Below are 17556 nucleotides of genomic sequence, written 5' to 3'. Positions count from 1 at the left end.
ACCGACTTGACAAAGCACTTTATGGTCTTCACCAAGCACCTCGTGTATGGTATGCCACATTGGCCGATCATTTAGTGAAGAACAGATACAAGAGAGGAATCGTCGATCAAACTCTCTTTGTCAAGAAGGTTTAGGGTGATCTGATTCTGGTACAAGTTTATGTTGATGACATTATCTTCGGGTCCACGAATGAGAATCTGTGCAAGGAGTTTTGAGAGTTTATGCAACAACGATTTGAAGTGAGTTCCTTAGGGGAGATGACTTTCTTCCTGGGCTTACAAGTTGAAAAAAAGAAGGACGGGACTTTAATTCACCAAGAAAAGTACGTTCATGACATTGTTCAGAAATTTTGATTCAAGGACTCAATAGCTTTCATGACACCAATCGCTACACGACCTATTCTCGCTCTTGATCCATCAGGAAAACCAGTCGATCAACACCTATATAGGTTCATGATTGATTCGCTGATGTATCTCACTACAAGCAGAACGGACATCATGTTCCCTGTTTGTCAGTGTGCCAGATATCAGTCAGATCCGAGAGAATCCTACATGACGGCTGTCAAGCGTATTTTCAAATACTTGAAGGGTAAACCATGTTTGGGTCTTTGGTAACCAAAGGAGTCTCCCTTGGAACTTCATGCTTACACCGACAGTGATTATGAGGGTTGCAATTTGGACATAAAATCAACATACGGCGGATGTCAATTCCTCGGAGATCGGTTGATCTCATGGCAGTGCAAGAAGCAAGTTACTGTATCCACCTCCATAGCAGAAGCCGAGTACATTGCCGCATCCAGCTGCTACTCTCAAGTGATATGGATCCAGCATCAGCTGCTGGATTACGGTTTGAATTTCTATGATACAACGATCAAATGTGATAATGAGGCAGCCGTTGCTTTAGTTAAAAACCCTGTTCAGCACTCAAAAACTAAGCACATCGACATCTGAATACACTTTATTCGTGATTGTTTTGATCGTAAGCTTGTGAACATAAAAAGGGTCAATTCTGATTTTAACTTTGAAGATCTCTTTACAAAAGCTTTCAGTCGTGCCCGATTTTTATTTCTCGTTGAATTTTTAGGCATGATTTCTTTTCAGTAAATTTTATCTTTTATTTTAAAATTGTAAATATTTTTAAAATTTGTCACAATTTTAGAGGGAGAAAATTGAGTTAAGCTTAACTCATCAAAAAGATTTTCAATTTACTTTAAGAAAAACAAAAACGAGTCGCTTGACTTAACAAAAAGATTTTACTTTTATATATAATATTAATTTCATCTTTACTCCTATTTAAGAAAAACTTAAGAAAATTCAAAAACTTTAATCCTGTTTAGAGGGAGCTCATGCTTAGAGGGAGTCGGATAGTTAAAAATTTTCAATTAAGAATTTGATCCGACCATGTGGAAAGTGATAGTACATTGGCATGTAATGATCCTAGCGTGTGAAAAGAGTAGATCAAAAGACTACAAAATCATTCATCGATGTGTAGATAGGCTTGACAAACAAGTAAGTGTTGGGTGATATAAACTTAAACTCCTGCCGTTGCCAGTGGCTATACATTTAAGAAGCGGTTGCATGATTCCGTTAAAGTCATATCAATATAGGATGAAATGTAAATACACATATCATTCCAAAGCCTCTCTTTACCTGATCACAGTCGTCTTATGAAAAATGTGTCAATTTTAATTTTTATTGAGTCAAGAAAAGAGTCAAGTAAAGCCTCATAGAAAGGCAAGAAAAAGAAAAACAAAAGAGTCAAGAAAAGAAAAAGAAAAACATAAAAACAAAATGAAAAATCAAGAAAAAGAGTCATTTAAGATTTTAAATTCTGCTTTATTTCTTCATTTATTTTGATTCAAGCATTGGACTTTCTCTGTTTGTAGTCATACAAGATCTGATTGTTAAGGCCCTGAATCTTCTGCTTTATTTTAACTTTTCTAGATCAAGTCAAGTGTGCAAAGCACAAAATGTCGAGTGTACAAAGTACAAAGTGTCAAGTATGTTAATAAGAGTACTGTGATCAACTAAGAAAGGTTTAAGTCAAGTTGAGGTGATATATCAACATAAACTAGGCCCGAGGTATGATGGAATCAGTAACATGTCTGATTAAGTGGGGACAACATAAGTATCGTGCCTAATTGAATCTTAAATGTATCACGTTAACATCAAAACACTTGTCAAGTTTAACAGGTGGACAATATCTGCAGTCAATGATGCATTTGTGTCACAATAATATCAAAATGGAAACGCGATCTAGGGCTTTGCAGACGAATATGATTCTATGTCGAGATCGTTCTTTATAAATATATCAAAGAAAAGAACTTATGTAAATTAATTCAATATTAATTACTTGTATAGTTCAATATTTTAAGTTTTATTTTAATTGTATTTCATTTTAATTTTAATTTTTTTATTTTATTTTATTTTATTTAAATCAAATTTTACTTTATTTCATTTTGTTTTCTTAAAAGAGATCACTTTTGCAAAATGTTAAATTTTGTTACGAACCGACAAATGAAAATCAAGAAAAATAAACAAGTGCTTGGATTCGGTGGGGAAATGTTTTTATTGGTTTGAATGTGCAAATATTTTTAAAAACCGAGGATTGAGAGCGTATTTTAGGTGAATACTCGTGATGTTTTGACCTTATCGTGAGATAGGCTGACCTTATATATATAGGTCACAAAAAATATCTTTTACTATTCACCAAAACTTATCCACTTACTCTCTCACTTTCTCTCTCTTGCTTTATTCTCTCAAACCTTAATCTCTTCTTCAAATCTTCAAAGATCTGGCCTATATTATAACAATTTGATGATGAATTCAGATCCTACACCCTCGGTATATCATCAAAACACCATGGATAGTCCCTTCTTTTTTGTTTCTGGATTCTTGTGGATCGAGACGGCAGTTCTTATGAACCATCAGCTAGATCTAAGATAGATCTTCATGATTTATGTTGCTATCATGCTTAGAATCTATTTTTATTACTTTAAGATCTTGTTTATCATCATCATTTGTTAGTTTTAGGTTTGTTTGTTGAAAAGTTTGTAGACCTAGGTTTGTTCATATGTTCTGGGGTACAATTGACCAAGTAAACTAAAGGGGTCTTGACCCAAACTCTCTAGAAACCAAATTCGGGTCTTGACGACCATGTGGAAAGGAAATGGATTTAAAATTGGGGCTAAAGAACTTTTTCGCTTGAAAGGGGGTTTCGCTTCGCTTGGCCATGCGAAGCGAAATGCATATTTTTTTCGTTTCGCCTGGCCATGCGAAGTGAAATGCATATTTGTTTCGTTTCACCTGGTCATGCGAAGCGAAATGCATATTTGTTTCGCTTCGCCTGGTCATGTGAAACGAAATGCATATTTGTTTCGTTTCGCCTGGTCATGCGAAGCGAAATGCATATTTGTTTCGCTTCGCATGACCAGGCGAAGCGAAATGAATCTTTGTTTCGCTTCGCGTCCCATGCGAAACGAACTGGGTCTCATGCGAAAAACGTGTACTTAGCAAATTTTTCAGAAGTTAGTGACTGATGCTACTGGACTGTTTATGGACTATTGGACTGTTTGGATTTTGGACTATAATGGACATACAACCTTTGTATATATTGGACTTTGAAACTTATTAACCCTTTTAACTTATTAAAACTAAAATGTACATAATTAATCAACTACAAGTGATTAATTAAATTATGTAATAAGTAAATAGTTATGGCATATGTATATAACTTATTTATTTTGCTATTATTTTAATGATGATTATCATGATCTTATGATCTCATTTCAGGGTCACAACTTGTTTTGTGCTCTTGAGATGCCAAAGGCCAAAGCAGACAAAGTATTCACGTCCATGGTTAAGGGGCTAAAGCAGTCACCTCTTGCACATGCCATCACTGCCAATCCGGCCATATATTCCAAATGGGTGTTGGACTTCTGGGCCTTTGCCAAGGTTGCTGATGATGCTCTCTCATTCACCACCAAGGTTGCTGGGAAAGAATTGAGAATAACTGAGGGGGATATCAGACGAGCCCTAAAGATCAAAGACGAATCGACCTATACTTATGAGAAAGGTGACAAAGCTAAGTTGGAAGATTTTGTGACAAGTATGGGTTATGACGCGGAATGGAATAGTCTGGAGAAGAAACACCTACCACCCTATTAGAGATTTCTCTTCCACATTGTGACTCATTGCTTTGCTGACATACGTGGAGGTTTTGACAGTATGAGAGTGGATTGGGTTCGTATAATGTTTGCATTGACTAGACGGGAGGAATTCAACTATTCAAGAAGGATATTTCTGTGCATGTTTGCCAATGCAAAGAACGACTGCACCTGGCTCATGTACCCGAGATTTGTATAGATGCTTATAGATGATTTGATTCCAGATGTTCCAAGGCCAGGGTCAAAGAAAGCTAAGGACAAGAAGTTGCTTCCCGAGCCATATCATGTCAACGAGATCAAGCTGTCCATCTTTGGTGTCTTGTTGAGTACCAAAGGGAAGGGACACCAGTATGTTGGACCAAGGCCGGGTACTAAATTCGGGTTGTTTGAAGAAATAGAGCCTGCTGGGGATGAGGCATTTGTTGAAAGGGGAGAGATTCCTGAGCTGAGGTTAAAGCTGAGCAAGCTGATTCGTCTGATGATCCAGCTGAAGAAAGGACAAAAGCAAAGCATGATTTGAAGAGGAAGGCCACTGATAAGCCTTCGTTGGTGGTTCTTCTGGAAAGGGTAAAGCAACGGTTAGAGCTGAAGAAGAAGAGGAGGAAGACGTTCAGCCCTTGAAGCGTCTGAAGAGACTTGGGGACTCCAAGAAGCCTCCCAAGCTCGTAGGAAGCCCAAAACCAGAAAGAAAGCCAAGGCCAAGAAAGCCAAAACCATGCTCCATGACTAACCGATTCCTCACCTGAACCTTCACCAACAGACCAACCTATCTCAACCTTCCTACCTCAAATACCACCCTCACTACCTCAAGACCAACCTCAAACCTCACCACCACAACCACAGCCCACAACTCCACCAGAAAAACCAGCCTAAACCACACCCTTAGCATCCACACCACCTCCACAACAACAAACAACCCAAACCGAGCCCGAGCCATCCCAAACCATAACACCACCCACTAAATCCACCTCTAAACCACATTCACTTCCATATTCATATCATCCATCTTCAGCTCACCCATCCAATCAACTAGCCTATGGAGCCAAACCGTTCTCACCTCTCCACCAACAAAACCACCCACTTGCACACCCTATCACCACCCATCCAATCCATTACACTACTACCCAGACAACCACACCACCCATCATGTCCATCATTCCACCAACCACTATATTCTCACCAAAACCCATTACCAAAGGGAAGTCTCTGACATCTCCAGTATATGCCGAACCTATTCTTGATAGGATCGTCGCACTGGAGGAATCTAATGCCAAAAGGCCTGAGCGTGAGATTGTACTTCTCACATTCATCAAGGATATGAAGAAGAAGGAGATCGAGGATGAGAAGGAGAAAAAGCGGTTGAGGGCCAGGGTTCAGGAGTTGGAAGAGCAGAAAGAATTAAACGAGGCCAAATTTGAAAGTCAACGCCTCCTGACAACACACTCCACACCCGAGTATAGAATCAACATCTTCTGCTGGACCAGGAACCTACCAAAAACGCTAACCTGAGGGCAGACCACTTCAGGCTCATTGATAGAGTGGCTACACTTGAGATGAACCTACCAGCTGCAAATGCTCTTCAAGCAAGTCACAAAAAGAAGATCGAGGACGCTACCAGAAGATGGGATGTTGAGAAAGAGGCTACAAATTCCAGGGTCTCCTCGATTAAAAATCAGCTTACATCTTCTACCTCTCTTGATACACTAGTTGCTGAAAATTCAACGCTCCGAACCGAGATGGAGGCCGTTCAAGCCAATATCAAGGAGCAAGATCGCCTCAATGAGCTTCAACTGAAGACAAATGAAGATTTTGTGAGCAAGCATCAAGCCACCTCAGACCTTATGAGTATATTCAAAGGTGACTTTCTTGGTCTGGAGGATCGACTTGATGCGGTTTTTAGGGGTTGGAGAAGGTCTAGTGAAACTTCTCAGGTTGGTGGATCTCAACCTATTGCGGGACCAAGTTTGGCCCTGCAAGGTGTTCAGGGTGTGGAATTGGAGGGCGAAGCAACTGTTGGTCGTATTGTACAACAGGTTGGCCAATCCGTAAGTGGAGTGAGTACTAGCTTGGGTCTTGAACAACAGGTACCCCCTTAGTTGATTTTACACGGGGTGTGCTTGGTTGTGGTGTGTAGTTAATCTCTTAGGTTGACGCATACGAGGTTTGCCCGAGATAAGGAAGTGTTGCAGTTTGATCCCGAGATTGAGAAAGCCACGAGAAGAAACCGATCAAAACAAAGAAGGGGGTGAAACTTCAAAACCGAAAGAAGAAGACATGAATCATCAAGAAGATAACCCATACCCGGTTCCACCGGCGTTTCAACCGGATAACCTTAACCCGCCGCACAATAGAGAACAACCCATTCCACCAAATATCCCACAAAACATTCCACAAAACCCACCAATCCATGACCTACCACCATTCAACCCACCCATTCACCAAAACCAAAACCCGAGAGCTCAAAGAAGATATCAAATGAGAGATGATCGTTCAATCAGGTCTGAACCACCGCACAATAGAGTCGAGTTCGAGTATGATCGGCGGAGGGGATTTGACGATTTTGATGAGTTTGAGGATAAAGAAGAGATGGAGGATGATCGGGGGGGGTCAGTATTATAGAAGACCACAACAACAACCCCCTCCCGTTCAACAACCAAGAAACCGCCAAGCCCAAAGACAACAAGAGCTTCCCGAGCCGCAGTTTCCCGAATATGAGTTCTATGATGGGGTTCCGAGGGCATTTGTTCCACCGTCCATTCTGGGGGTTCAAAGCCACTTCATTCCACAAGTGGCCACAAACCCGCTTCCCATTGTGATCCTGGTTAGAGAAGAAAGAACGTTTTCAGTAAGGCAAAGTAACCTGACCAGGATGCCTACTTTTCACGGGAAAGCATCTGAAGAGCCATACATACACTTAAGCGAGTTCAATGCAATTTGTGCCACTATCTCGAGTCAAGGGTTCACTGCTGATGAGGTCAAGCTAGTGGTTTTTCAGTTCAGTCTTAAAGATCTAGCAAAGCAGTGGTTCTTATCCTAACCATCAGCAAGTATCTATATGTGGCAAGACCTGGCTCAGCAATTCTTAAACGACTATTACACACCGCAGAGAACTTCCGAGGCCCGAACCTCCATCAGAAATTTTCAGCAAAGTTCGGGTGAGACTTTTCATGAAGCATTTACGAGGTTCAAGAGGTTGTTAAGAACTTGTCCGCATCACAAGATTGCGTTGTGGGAGTTGATTAAGGCGTTTCATGATGGGTTGTCGAGTGACGATGTGCGTGATCTTCAGTCAACCACAAACGGGTCATTTTTTACTAATGATGAGAATGAAGATTGGCAACATCTGGAAAGACATGCAATGAACTCGAAAAGGCAAGCGCAATTGAATCGAATGGTAAAAAGGGCGGTTGTGAAAGCCGTGGATAGTGGTGAGTTGGATGATCGTATGGCCAGATTGGAGAGAAAGTTGGATCAGTTAATGGGTGTGGGAGTGAAAGAAAAAGGCAAATCAGGAAAAGCATATCCAGTTTGTGAAGGTTGTGGTGGAATAGGCCATGTAGTGGCTACTTGTGGGGTCGTGTTGGAAGACGAAGAAGAAGAGGAAGAAGAGGAGGTGAACTTTGTTCAGGGTGAGAAGAGGTACAATAATAATATGAATTCAAACACCTATCACCCGGACCTCCAAAACCATCCCAACTTTAGCTACGAAAACCCGAACACGCAACAAAAAATTCCCAAAAAGCAGGTTATCAGTCGAAACAGCGTCAATATGGGAACGAAAAGGGTAGCGGTCAAACGGGTATAATCAAAGAGAGTCGGGTGGTTATAATAAGGTTTATCAGAAGAATTATCAGCAGGGTCAGCAAAGTCAAGGGGCAACACAAGGTCAAGGAAGTTCTTCTGGTAACAAGGAGGAGTCAATTTAGGACGTGATGGAGTTTCTGAAGCAGATGAAGACAGATCAGGAAGCTCAGAATAAAAGTGTAAACTAAAGGTTAGAGCTCCAAGAGAAAGCCAATGCTTCGAGGATAAACAGGTGAGCCAGCTAGCTGAGGAAGTGGCGAGTTTGAAAAGAAATCCATCCAAGTTGCCGAGTGATACTTTGAAGAACCCGAGCCATCAAAGTAGCAGCTCTTCAAGTGGTAAGAATGCCCATGTTAGCCAGGTAAGTGCCCTTAGAAGCGGTAAGATATATAATAATGGGGTGACTCCACCACCCTTTGTTAAAGGTGTGGTGGAGGACTTGGGGGAAGATGGGAAAAGTGACGATGAGGGTGAAATTGAACCGAAAACTAAATCCAATCAAATAAATAAATATAAAATTGAAACTAAAACCAAGACAGGAACACCAACCGCCATGGAGACGGGCTCAACGAGTAAAACCGTTCCGTTCCCTCGGGCATTGGTGAAGCCCTAGACCTCATCGACACTTAGAAAGAGGGGTCCACAACAGGAGGAAATGTGGGAAATATATAAACAAGTAAAAATTAATTTACCCCTCATAGATGCAATTAAAGAAGTCCCCGCATATGCTAAATATTTAAAAGATTTGTGTACTCAAAAACGAACTCACAAGTTGCCCAAACAAGTTGACTTAACTGCAAATGTGAGTTCGGTTTTGACGGGTATCCTCCCACCCAAGCTACAAGATCCGGGAACGCCAATTATACCCATTCAAGTGGGCGATTTTAAAATGACTAGAGCGTTGTTAGATCTTGGGGCTGGGGTGAGTATTCTTTTGGGAAGCTTGTATGACCAGTACGATTTTGGTCCACTTAGAAAAGCCGACACCACCATGGTGTTGGCCGACTTGACACTCAAGCTTCCTAGGAGAATCGTGACCGATGTGATTGTGATGATAGAAGATTTTTATTACCCGGTTGACTTCCTGGTTCTAGACTACGTGACGGTTGACCCAAAATGGCAACCGAACGTGATTCTCAGTTGGCCCTTTTTGGCCACCGCAAATGCTTTTATAAACTGTAGAACCGGGGAAGTGGACATGGCTTTTGGTAATAAAAATCTTAGGCTTAAAGTGTTTTCAGACGTGTCTAAGCCTTTGGTGAGTGACGAATACTTCGCGGTTGAAGTCATTCATGAGTTGAACCCTCACGAAAGTGAGGATGATGCCACAGAGGAGTGTGCTATTTGTTGCAGGAAAACCGTTGAGCATGTCTTACAGTTGCAAGAAGAAGAGAAAGCAGTGGAATTGTATGCTGCGAGTATTGGGAAACCACCATGGTCTCAGCAAGTGGAGCGGTTACCCGATACCATTGATTCACATTTGAGACCATAATTGGAGAGTTCGCTGGCTGTTGAATTGAAGGAGCTCCCAAAACACCTGAAATATGTGTTTCTGGGGGAAGGAGAGACTTTACCGGCTATATCGCTGCAAATTTGGAAGACGAGTAAGAGAAGGCGTTGGTGGAAGTCCTGAAAGAACATAAGGCGGCAATTGGTTGGACGATTGCAGATTTGATAGGGATCAGCCCATCCATTGTCATGCATAAAATCATCACCGATCCCGAGGCAAAACCGCTCATGATGCACAAAGAAAGTTGAATCCAAATATGCGGGAGGTAGTGAAGAAAGAGGTCTTAAAGTGGCTGGATGCAGGTATCATTTTCCCGATCTCAGATAGCACGTGGGTAAGTCCGACACAAACAGTTCCAAAGAAGGCGGGTATTCAGATAACCCGTAATGAGAGAGGTGAGGAAATCGCCACCTGACCGCTAACCTGGTGGCGGATTTGTGTTGACTACAGAAAGTTGAATGTGGCAACATCTAAGGACCATTTTCCCTTGCCGTTCATTGATCAGATCATCGAGAAATTTGCAGTTCAGAAGTTTTATTGTTTCCTAGATGGCTATTCGGGGTACAATCAGATTTCTATTCACCCCGATGACCAACATAAGACCACTTTCACGTGTCCATTCGGTACTTTCGCATTTAGGCGAATGCCTTTTGGTTTGTGTAATGCCCCGGTCACCTTTCAAAGGTGATGAGTATCTTTTCAGATATGGTCAGGGATTCACTTGAAATTTTTATGGACGATTTTTCGATTTTCAGTTCATCTTTTGAAAAATGCTTAAATGAATTAACTAAAGTTTTAAAAAGATGTGTGGAAACGAATTTGGTCTTAAGTTGGGAAAAGAGCCACTTTATGGTTCAAGAGGGGACGGTTTTGGGACATGTCATCTTAAGTAGGGGGATTGAGGTTGACCGGGCGAAAATCCAAGTTATATCTAATTTTCCACCGCCTACTAATATCAAAGGGATAAGGGCATTTTTGGGTCATGTCGGTTTTTACCGAAGGTTCATTAAGAATTTTAGTATCATCTCTAAACCGTTGGGTAATTTGTTATTAAAAGATGGGCCATTTGTTTTTAACGAGGAGTGTCTTAATGCATTTAATGTACTTAAAAACAAATTGGTTGAAGCCCCGGTCTTGTTGTAACCTGATTGGTCACTTCCATTTGAAATCATGTGTGACGCAAGTGACTACGCGGTCGGTGCCGTGTTGGATCAACGGGTGGATAAGAAGCCCGTTGCCATATACTGCGCAAGAAAAATCCTTTCCTATACTCAAATTAATTATACCACTACCGAAAGGGAGTTGCTCGCGGTAGTATATGAACTTGATAAGTTTCAATCTTACATTTGGGGGAGCAAGGTAATTGTTTTTTCAGATCACAGCGCAGTCAAATATTTGATGGAGAACAAAGATGCGAAGCCGCGCTTGATCAGATGGATTTTATTGCTCCAAGAGTTTGATGTGGAGATTCACGACAAGAAAGGAAGCGAAAATGTGGTAGCGGATCATTTGTCGAGACTTGTGGGACAAGAAGAAGAGGAGAAAGACGAGAGGGCTATCAATGAGTCTTTCCCAGATGAACAATTGTTTTCTGTTTCAACGTTGCCATGGTATGCTGACATTATTAATTTTCTTTTTGCAGATACAATTCCGGAGTTTTGGCCGAAGAAGAAGAAGCAACATTTTCTCTTGCAGGCAAAGCACTATGCATGGGAAGATCCGGATTTGTTCAAAGTTGGAGCGGATCAAGTAATGAGGCGGTGCATACCGGAGGAGGAGATGCGGAGTGTTTTGTATCATGCCCATTTTTCACCTTGTGGAGGCCATTTTAGCAGCCAGAAGACGGGACATCGAGTGCTTGCATGCAGATTCTATTGGCCTACCATATTTAAGGATGCCGCTGCGTTCGTGAAAAATTGTGTTAGATGCCAACAGATGGGTGGTATTTCAAAGAGGGACGAGATGCCCATGCAGCCAATCCTCGTTGTCGACATCTTTGATGTTTGGGGGATTAGTTTCATGGGCCCGTTTCTTAATTCATTTGGTAATCTATATATCTTGATGGCGGTCGATTATGTGTCTAAATGGGTAGAAGCAATCGCCACCAAGACAAATGACTATACGTTGTTTGTAAGTTTGCCCAATCTAATATTTTTTTCACGTTTTGGTGTCCCCCGCGTTATCATTAGCGATGGGGGTTCACATTTCAAAAACTTTAATTTTGGCAAATTACTTAAATGGTATGGCGTAAACCACCGCGTTGCCACTCCATATCACCCTCAAACGAGTGGGAAAGTGGAGGTTTCTAATAGGCAAATCAAAGAGATTTTACAAAAGACGGTAAGGCTCGACCGGAAGGATTGGTCAAATAAACTAAACGATGATTTATGGGCTTACCGTACCGCTTATAAAATGCCTATTAGAACCACTCCATATCGGTTGGTTTACGGGAAGGGGTGTCATTTACCTGCTGAGCTAGCCCATCGTGCGCTATGGGTGGTTAAGAATGTTAACCTAGACTATGAGTGTGCAGGTAAACAAAGAAAATTGAACATATGCGAGTTGGAAGAATTGAGAGATGAGGCTTATGAGTGTGCATCCGCATATAAAGACAAGATGAAGAAGGTTCACGACGCTATGCTTATAAGAAGGACGTTTGAGGAAAGGCAACGAGTTTGGTTGTATAACTCGAGATTGAAGCTTTTCCCTGGCAAATTGAAGAGCAAGTGGACGGGACCCTATCAAGTAAAGAGAGTTGGAAAGTTTGGAGAGGTTGAGATTGAAGATTTCGATTATCATCTGAGGCAAGTGGTGAATGGTCATCGATTGAAGCCTTACTTGGAGGATGCGGATTTAAACAAAGAGATACACGAGTTAGAAGTTTGCTTTTTGGCAGACGAGCCGACATACTCGGTTGATTAAGGAACCAAGGAATGTCGAGCTGTAGACATTCAATTCAGCGCTTACCGGGAGGCAACCCGGCATTTGTAAGTTTAATTTTTGTATATTGAGTCTAGTTAGCTAATAGTTTTCCTCATATCGTGCAGTGTAGAGTAAGGATCGAGTGTGGGGAAGCGAGCACATACATCGCTAGAGGGAGCCCCAGGTACGTACGTGATTGGTATGTGGCGACCGACGCGGGTGTCGGAGGAAATCAGCTCAAATAACACGTTAAAGATTCATTTTTCAAGCTGAAAATAATTAAATATTGTTTCTATGAAAATGCATCTTTGCGTATCGCGAAGATGCTATGCTTTGTATCTTCACGTATCGCGAAGATGCTAAAAAGTTAAACACCCAGTCAAAGTCAAAGTCAAAAAGTCAACGGTCAAAGTATCGCAAAGATGCACATATCTGACGAAAACTTTTTATAATAATCCGATTCTTCCATCACTTTCACCATATATTTTTTATCCCAACCCCATCCACATATTTAAAATCCGGCCACCACCACCCGTGTCACCACAGTTGCTGGCCGCCACCATCACCACCGTCACTATTGCTGTGTATTTTCATCGTGTATACGTAGCCCGATTGAAAGGTATGTGTTTAAATTTGTTTGCAATTGGTTTATTTCGGGCTTGAGTCGGGCATTACAGAGATTGTTTATGTGTATGGAATGCATGTTAGTGGGTTGATGTTTTGTCTTGCGGGTCTTGTTGAAAATTACGGGTCATTGATGACGTTTATCCGGTTGGGTTTACCGGATTGTATGAAGTTTGGTCGGAATTTTATAAGCTTGTTCATATTTTTGGGATTGTTGGAGATGTGTTTTTGAAAATGGGTCACCGGATTTATTTTCCGGCGAATTTTCGAGTCTAGGTTTGAAAAGTTTATCAAAAGTTTGTGAGTTTGGGATGGTATTTTACGAGGTGTCGATGAGGTTGTGTGTTTTTGAATAATAAGAATTTTTCCGGCAAAGGGAGGTTGTAAAAAGTTTTTGGAAATGACAAGTATTTATCGGTTTGTTGATTATCTTGTCGGGTATGATTATGTCACGAACTACACATGCGATTTTGAGGAAATTAGTTTGAGTCATTGTTTTTTTTTATTTGTGAGTTGAAAAAAAACAATTTTTTGGGGGCAACCGCGACCGAAATGCTATACGGTTGTCGCCCGTTATGATATTGACATGAACTTACTTGATATATTTAATTACAGATGTCGAGGAAATGGTCGAAACAACAGCAGGTGTTTGACAATACTTCTCAGCAGTACACGCGCGCACCAATCAGATATGCTGTTCCCGAGATCGAGGTTTTTGGGGCCGCGGTCGAGGATATTACTGGGGGAGAAGATGAGGACCACATCATTCTATGGTTTCTAACTGGTACTCCCGAGTATGAGTTGTTTAGACAGATTCGCGATTTGGAGATATTCCGACACCGGACGTTTGATTGGGAGGTGTTGGAAACTATTGATCAGGTTCCGGGACTTAATACGTTGTTACCGGGACGTTGGAGAGATATTTTGAGGTTTGAGCAGATACAGTGCGAGGAGTTGGTTTACGAATTTTACACCACTTTTAGGTATAATTCGAAAGATTTTGATGAGCCCTACGCGGTTAGTTTTGCGTTAGGAAGAGAGTTATTTCAGTTCTCAGTACCCCGGTTTATGGTAATTGCGGGTTTGTATGCGCCACTTGAGGTTGAGGTTCCCGAGTTTCGGGAGAGTATTAGGGGGTTTACCACGGGGTCAATTGCTTCTCGGCCTCATTGGATTTCGACGAATGATTTGGCTACGTTTTGGAGAACGATTGGTGATGGTGCTCATTCGAATAATGTTGTTGCTTCACAGATTTGGGGCCCACTGCACCGGTATTTATACAGGGTGGTTGCATCTACGTTCACGGGACGGCATTCAGGGAAAGATAAATGTAATAATCTTGATCTGATGTATTTGACGTCTATGATTGGAGGTATGAATGTGAATCTGGCTACATTGTTGTTAAGTTCATTTAATAGGGGTGGCCGGAGAGCGAGTGCGGCCACGACTCAGTTGGCTTTGGGGCCATGATCACGAGGATTGCTCAGTCTTTGGGTGTATTTGGACGTTATCCGGAGGCGTATTTTACGGAGGGACCGGATACTGAGGTTGTGACGCTTGACGATGCCCAAAAAGCGGGCATAATGACTTATGGTGATCCACCGCGGATGGCGGATGCGAGAGCAGAGGGAAGTTCGCGGGGCCATCGTGTGGAGAGGCCACCTGCCCAACCACGTCGGAGACGACAGCCGAGTCCACCACCGACACGGCACCCGCAGCCCATGACTTTAGACTATATGTTTGAGCAACAATTACAGATGCGAGACGAATTGCATGGGTATCGGGACGAGTTCAAAGAGTACAGGGATGAGTCGCGGGGTTATTTTAGAACCATGTTTGATCACTGGCATATTCCACTGCCAGGTACTTTGCAGCCGCCGCGCCTACTACTGGTGGCTTTGACATGGGTGGTTCTGGGTTTGGTGCTGGACATGTGTATGGAGGAGGATATGGTGGATCTGGTGGGTATGGAGCTGGTGTTGGAGGATTTGGGTATGGCAATTATGGACAGTATGGGTCGAGTGATTTTTATTATGCAGGTACTGGAGGATCAGGTGCTGGAGGATCAGGAGCTGGTGGAGATGGTGATGATAATGACCAGGAGGATTCAGAGGAGGAGTAGGAGTTGATGGAAGCAGCTGTCCCGATCAATGTTTTGGGTTTTATTTTATTTAATTATGTTTTCATTATCTTATGGGTTGTACTGATATTATTATTATATTGCATATGGGTGGTTTGGTTGGACACTTGATGGGATTTATTCATGTGGGTGGTTGCTTTTGTATATTTTGTAGTTGAACTTTGTGGGTGTAGTTCACTATAAACCCTCACGAGACCATACTCGTCCACTCGGGCTACCGGGGGGTTTAAAGGGCTTGTTGCATATACTAGATGCAACCGTGATTCCTACGGAAGTGAGTTAGGTCTTTTAACATTTTTACTTGTTTAACAAATTTGGTTATGAAATTAATTAATATTGGTTGGTAATTTAAAATTAATGGTTTTGCAAACGGTTTAAAAGACCTATATTTTAACACTTGTGAGAAGCGTGCTTCTACATGTTTGAGAGTTTGCAGATTTTGTTTTGAGAATTGAAGAGGTAGGTTCACCGAGAGATCATCGAGGGCACGAGAGTTGCACATGAGAGTTTTATTTTCTATCAGGTGATTTCGTTTTCATAACCTTATTTGTTTTATTAGTTTTTGTGCTAAAAGTGTAATTGTATTTGTGTATATTTAATAACCACCATCACATTAGGCTCGGTTTTAAAAATTGTCGAAGTGAATTTTAACCCCGTCCTTATTTTATGTCTTAAATTTTAAACATTGAGGACAATGTTTGCCTCAAGTGTGGGGATGGGGGAGAAATTGAAAATTTAAAAGTTTTTATGTCTCTTGAATTAAGATTTTTTGCAAAATAATGGAAAATGATAGAAAAATCGGGGGTTATTTTTCAAAATTATTATATAATAAGAGATAAATAATACGGGAACACACGTAATTTGAGATGTATTGGTAGGCTCAGCCATGAGAATGAAAGGATAATTTGGTTGTAGACTTAATTGAACTTTAAATGCTTGATTTTTAGTGGGAAACGCCTTTAGGGTTTTGTTTGTTTAGCTAAGCCTGTGTAAGGACTGGAATGAAAGATTAGGCCATACTCAAGCCTTACTATTAGATTTGATCATCAAAAATATATTTTAATATGAATAGTCTATAGTACAATGGTTGGATAGGCTTAACATTAGAGTATGCTAAATGGCTTGTGATATAAACATAAATGAAAAAAACTGCTAGTTAAGTGGCTAACACTTCATAGGAGTATGGTTTTATGGCCTTAAATCCTGTATTGATGGGATGCCTCGGGGAATGGAGACCATGGGTCGGTATGCGGTTTATCATCTGGTATGCGTAAATCCTAAGTGGATTTATTCATATTAAAAAAGCTTAGAAGAGCAAACCCGCAATTTATCTGCCAATTCATAAGTCAATAAACATGATCACAAAAAGTGCATTAAAAGTACAAATTCACTACTGACTTGATCATCCACGCTGTTAGTCATATGGGGTCCCCGTGCTTGTGCCTCATTACCATTAAGAAACAGACCACACGGGACACGTCATATGTAAGCCCTACAGATGAATTCGTGCCTACTCACGTATGGTGATGGCTTTGGGGTATTGCTTGATAACGGGGGTATGTCATGTAGTGGGGGCTATTCCTAGTTGGTTACCTAATTGCACCTTAATCGTATCTAATGGCCATTTTGGTAGACTTTAATACTTAAGTTTGGGTTTTGGTTCGATAAAAATATCCAAGATTGTCTTAGCTATTACATATGGGCTTGAAAAATTGTACAAATGTGCAAAATTTTGATCGTCTAATCTTAAGGTTTAAGTCAAATTGGGGTGGTCTGGTTCGGTAAAACTATAACGAAGCATGGTAAGGCGGCTTCAGGGCTTTGAGGTGTGGGTTCCATTTTAATCATATGAATTAATAAAAATGTCGCACCTTATTTTTCCCGATAAGTATTAAGGCGTGGGTTGCAATCGTGGTTTTTTGTGTTCTTGTGCTTAATTAAGATAATCTATGAAGTATTTTGAGAATAATCTCTGATTCTGATTCCATTGCAAAATCTTTTTCGGGACGAAAAAGGATAAGTGTGGGGATGTGATGGTTGGGTAAAAGTTAGCTAGTTTTATATATTAATTGGTTATGTTTAGTTAAATAATCGAATGAACATTGGTACTTCAAGCATTGTTTACGTGTTTTCAGGATATTGGAAGCTATGGAGCTTAACGAGGATATTTACGGGCTTGGAACGAAGATCGAGAAGTGAGAGATTGGACGTACACGCATCACGAGGCATTCAAGAAAAGAAAAAATGAAAATCTAAAGTTTTACATCTTCGTGATACGCAAAGATGCAACGAAGGGCAATTTCGCGCAGGATGTCGGCCGCGACTATTTTGTCCTTTGCGATACGCGAAGAAGCATGCTGGGACATCTTCGCGATACATGAAAATGCTTAA

Source organism: Bidens hawaiensis, unplaced genomic scaffold (genome assembly GCF_021521415.1).
Source record: "Bidens hawaiensis isolate Kalapana, Puna unplaced genomic scaffold, B.hawaiensis_p1.1 tig00003961_1, whole genome shotgun sequence".
Classification (NCBI taxonomy): Eukaryota; Viridiplantae; Streptophyta; class Magnoliopsida; order Asterales; family Asteraceae; genus Bidens; species Bidens hawaiensis.
Note: the sequence above shows the minus strand (reverse complement) of the source record.